This window comes from Mus musculus, chromosome X (assembly GCF_000001635.26).
Source record: "Mus musculus strain C57BL/6J chromosome X, GRCm38.p6 C57BL/6J".
Classification (NCBI taxonomy): Eukaryota; Metazoa; Chordata; class Mammalia; order Rodentia; family Muridae; genus Mus; species Mus musculus.
Genome location: NC_000086.7, coordinates 35,630,557 through 35,636,556, shown reverse-complemented (window position 1 = coordinate 35,636,556; position 6,000 = coordinate 35,630,557).

Genomic DNA, 6,000 nt, shown 5'->3' with positions numbered 1-6,000 from the left:
CACAGATGTCATCAACATTGTCCAAAGTGGGAGTAGAAAACACGCCTAATCTGTTTGTCTGTGGCAGCAGGGATCTCTGATATAACATAGTGTCCATTGCAAGTAAGTACAAGGGACATAAAAATACTTTCAGAGGGTTTCATGTAAACAAATCTTTTTTCCAGTAGCCAGGTGCATCATTACATCAAATTGCTTATGAATGGCAAGACACTTCTAAGATTTTATACAGAAGAATAGATAAAAGTCATCAGTAGTAATTTGGGCAGAAGAGTCATCAGGGATCACTGACATATTTTCTGCTAGAGGCCTGAAATATCATGGACATACAGTGGTATCTGATGCCACCATATATATATATACCTCCTCATAACATACCTCTGAATATGTAACTCAACATGACCTAAGATAGCATTATTGACTGAACATCATTTAAGATTCTGACAGTCTCAGGGATTCTTCACATTTACAGGCCCTTCAGGAGCAACACAGGCAACGGATTTCAACATGGCTACTAGAGGCAGGATGCATGATTCACATCATCCACATTTCTGTGGCACCTGTGCATTAGTGAAGTCAACATGGTTCCAGTGTCAACTAGGATCACTAACAATAATTTTGCCATTGCCAACAGTATTCTCAGACAATACCATGGGGTCTGTTGCCAGGTATATATTAGTGACATCAGCATTGATTCAGAGGGCATAAAAAAATTAGGGTCATAAAATGCTTTTCCAGGAACAAGATAGATCACTGACATCACTACCTCTTTTGGTGGTAGTAAGAATATTGTACATTTCATGGATGATAGCAGGTGCTACATGAAAGTATCAGGGACATCAACAAAATTACCTGTGGCAGGTTGGATCTCAGGAGTCAATCTGATCTCCAGTGCTACATAAGAACACTTACCTCAACATGACATCAAGTGTCAGTATGAATTTTGGAATTCAGTGTGTTCTCTAGAAAAAGCACAGATTATAGACATCACCAAGGATTTCATAAGCAATAAGAATCGAGTTCATCATGATTTCTTGTTGCAGAATACAACACTGACCTCAACATAGCTTCAGGTTGCAGATATGTTCAGTGGCATCAAACATGTGTCCAGTAGCAGTACACAGCACTTATATCATTATGACCTTAGGCACCAGTACTGACAGTGAACTTTACAACACATTATTCTTGTTGAGTTATCACAGACATAACAACATCTTCAAAGACACTGACTGAGCATCTCAACATGGTTACCAGTGGCAGCATGAATGAGTGACTTCAATTTCCCAATTCCCTTGGCCAGTTTCCCTAGCATTTGGGATCACTGATATCAATTTGTTCCAAAGTGTTAGTAGTGAGTACTCACAGCCTGGTTGCCTGTGTGAGTATTAATCTATAATATACCATGGTATCAGTTGCCAGGGATATCAAGAGAGTTTCAAATGTAGATATGACCATGTAAAGAAACTCCCCTAGTGGCACTTTGAGTCATGATATCAAAATGTTTACAGGTAGCAGGATACTTGACATAAATTTGACAGAAACATTGATAACAGACATCAACAATGATTCCATTTGCAGTAGGAGACAGTGATATTAATGTGGTCCCATAAGGCAGAAGGTATCACTGCCATGGCTGCTGGATGCTTGAAGTATATGTAACAAGCAACAGTGTCCATTGCCACACTATATGTGACCTCCACATAATATATCTCAGAACATGTAATTCAACATGATGTGACACAGCAGAATTTATCTAAAACTTCACCTAAGTCTCTGCTAGCCTCAGGGATCCTTGACATTAACAATAATCCAAGAAGCATCATGAACTGTGGGTTCAAACATGGCTACTTGAGGCAGAATGGATGTTTGATATCACCATAGTTTCTACAGGAACTATGTAATAGTGATATTAACATGGTAACCAGGGACAGCAGGGATCACTGGCAACCAGGTTGCAAATGGTAGCATGGACCTAGGGCAATCCCATGGGGTGTGTAGACAGTTATATATCAATGACATCAACCTCAATTCACAGGGCAGAATAAATCATTGTCATAATTGCCTCATTTAGTTGCAGGATAAATCACTGATATCCACATTATTTCAGGTGGCAGTAAGGATCTTGCACATTACTTAGTCAACATCATGCAATGTATTCATGTATCAGTGACATCAACAGAATTTGTAGTGGCTGTTAGGATCTTAGATATCAAACTGATCTCCATTATTGAGAACACTTACTTCAATATAACCTATCAATTCACTATGGGCCTTTGAATTCATCAGGTTCTCAAGAAACAACACAGATCATAGCAATCACCAGGGTCTCATTTAGCAACAGGAATAAAAGACCCCATCATGATTGCTGGTCAAAGCTGCATCACTGACTTCAAAATAGCTTCAGGTTTCAAGCAGGATCACAAGTATCAATATTTATCACATGTTAGATATTGTGAGCTACACACATACATGAGAAATACCAACTGATGATCCTGTTGCAGGTAGGTTTCCAGATTTTAATCTGATCTCCAGAACCAGATAAGAATACTTCCCTCAAAATAAACTTGGGCATTATTGTGGACCTTGAGGTTCATTATATTTTCAAGCAGTAGCACAGATCATAGCCACCACTAGGGTTTTTATTAGCAATAGGAATAAAATCAAACTTGGACTCCATCAAAATTGCTTGTCACAGCATACATCACTGTCATCAACATAGTTTTTTTTTTTTTGGTTACAGGTAGAATCATAATAATGAAAATACAATACATGTTTCACATCAGGAGTTACATGAATGCATCAGGGACATCAATAGAACTTCCTGTGGTGGGCAGGATCTCAGACATCAATTTTCTATTCTTTTTTTCTTTCTTTCTTTTTTTTTTTTTTGCATTGAACTCTTTTTTTTTTGAGATTTTTTTTAATTAGGTATTTTCCTCGTTTACATTTTCAATGCTATCCCAAAGGTCCCCCATACCCAGCCCCCAATCCCCTACCCACCCACTGCCCCTTTTTGGCCCTGGCGTTCCCTGTACTGGGGCATATAAAGTTTGCAAGTCCAATGGGCCTCTCTTTCCAGTGATGACCGACTAGGCCATCTTTAGATACATATGCAGCTAAAGACAAGAGCTCCCGGGTACTGGTTAGTTCATATTGTTGTTCCACCTATAAGGTTGCAGTTCTTTTTTGCTTCTTGGGTAATTTCTCTAGCTCCTCCATAAGGGGCCGTGTGACCCATCCAATAGCTGACTGTGATCATCCACTTCTGTGTTTGCTAGGCCCCGGCACAGTCTCACAAGAGAGAGCTATATCTGGGTCCTTTCAGCAAAATCATGCTAGTGTATGCAATGGTGTCAGCATTTGGAAGCTGATTATGGGATGGATCCCTGCATATGGCAATCACTAGATGGTCCATCCTTTCGTCACAGCTCCAAATTTTGTCTCTGTAACTCCTTCTATGGGTGTTTTGTTCCCATTTCTAAGAAAGGGTAAAGTGTCCACACTTTGGTCTTCGTTCTTCTTGAATTTCATGCTTTTGGCAAGTTGTATCTTATATCTTTGGTATCCTAAGTTTCTGGGCTAATATCCACTTATCAGTGAGTACATATTGTGTGAGTTCCTTTGTGATTGGCTTACTTCACTCAGGATGATACCCTCCAGGTCCATCCATTTGCCTAGGAATTTCATAAATTCATTTTTTAATAGCTGAGTAGTATTCCATTGTGTAAATGTATCACATTTTCTGTATCCATTCCTCTGTTGAGGGGCATCTGGTTTCTTTCCAGCTTCCCTCTATTATAAATACGGCTGCTATGAACATAGTGGAGCATGTGTTCTTCTTACCGGTTGGGACATCTTCTGGATATATGCCCAGGAGAGGTATTGCGGGATCCTCAGGTAGTACTATGTCCAATTTTCTGAGGAACTGCCAGACTGATTTCCAGAGTGGTTGTACAAGCTTGCAATCCAACCAACAATGGAGGAGTGTTCCCCATTCTTCACATCCTCGCCAGCATCTGCTGTCACCTGAGTTTTTGATCTTAGCCATTCTGACTGGAGAAAAGTGGAATCTCAGTGTTGTTTTGATTTTCATTTCCCTGATGATTAAGGATGTTGAACATTTTTTCAGGTGCTTCTCTGCCATTCGGTATTCCTCAGGTGAGAATTCTTTGTTCAGCTCTGAGCCCCATTTTTAATGGGGTTATTTGATTTTCTGGAGTCCACCTTCTTGACTTCTTTATATATATTGGATATTAGTCCCCTCTCTGATTTGGGATAGGTAAAGATCCTTTCCCAATCTGTTGGTGGCCTTTTTGTCTTATTGACGGTGTCTTTTGCTTTGCAGAAGCTTTGCAATTTTATGAGGTCCCATTTATCGATTCTTGATCTTACAGCACAAGCGATTGCTGTTCTATTCAGGAATTTTTCTCCTGTACCCATATCTTCAAGGCTTTTCCCTACTTTCTCCTCTATAAGTTTCAGTGTCTCTGGTTTTATGTGGAGTTCCTTCATCCACTTAGATTTGACTTTAGTACAAGGAGATAGAAATGGATCAATTCACATTCTTCTACATGATAACCGCCAGTTGTGCCAGCACCATTTGTTGATAATGCTGTCTTTTTTCCACTGGATGGTTTTAGCTCCCTTGTCAAAGATCAAGTGACCATAGGTGTGTGGATTCATTTCTGGGTCTTCAATTCTGTTCCATTCCTCTACTTGTCTGTTACTATACCAGTACCATGCAGTTTTGATCACAATTTCTCTGTAGTACAGTTTTAGGTCTGGCATGGTGATTCCACCAGTGGTTCTTTTATCCTTGAGAAGAGTTTTTGCTATCCTCGGTTTTTTGTTATTCCAGATGAATCTGCTGATTGCCCTTCTAATTCGTTGAAGAATTGAGTTGGAATTTTGATGGGGATTGCATTGAATCTGTATATTGCCTTTGGCAAGATGGCCATTTTTACAATGTTGATCCTGCCAATCCATGAGCATGGGAGATCTTTCCATCTTCTGAGATCTTCTTTAATTTCTTTCTTTAGAGACTTGAAGTTCTTATTATACAGATCTTTCACTTCCTTAGTTAGAGTCACGCCAAGGTATTTTATATTATTTGTGACTATTGAGAAGGGTGTTGTTTCCCTAATTTCTTTCTCAGCCTGTTTATTCTTTGTGTAGAGAAAGGCCATTGACTTGTTTGAGTTTAATTTATATCCAGCTACTTAAACGATGCTGTTTATCAGGTTTAGGAGTTCTCTGGTGGAATTTTTAGGGACACTTATATATACTATCATATCATCTGCAAAATGTGATATTTTGACTTCTTCCTTTCCAATTTGTATCCCCTTGATCTCCTTTTGTTGTCTAATTGCTCTGGCTACCACTTCAAGTACAATGTTGAATATGTAGGGCGAGAGTGGACAGTCTTGTATAGTCCCTGATTTTAATGGGATTGCTTCCAGCTTCTCACCATTTACTTTGATGTTGACTACTGGTTTGCTGTAGATTGCTTTTATCATGTTTAGGTATTGGCCTTGAATTCCTGATCTTTCCAATACTTTTATCATGAATCGATGTTGGATTTTGTCAAATGCTTTCTCAGCATCTAAGGAGATGATCATGTGGTTTTTTTCTTTGAGTTTGTTTATATACTGGATTACATTGATGGATTTCCGTATATTGAACCATCACTGCATCCCTGGGATGAAACCTACTTGGTCAGGATGGATGATTGTTTTGATGTGTTCTTGGATTCGGTTAGCAAGAACTTTATTGAGGATTTTTGCATCGATATTCTTAAGGGAAATTGGTCTGAAGTTCTCTATCTTTGTTGGGTCTTTTTGTGGTTTAGGTATCAGAGTAATTGTGACTTCATAGAATGAGTTCGGTAGAGTACCTTCCGTTTCTATTTTGTGGAATAGTTTGTGAAGAACTGGAATAAGGTCTTCTTTGAAGGTCTGATAGAACTCTGCACTAAACCCGTCTGGTCCTGGGCTTTTTTTGGCT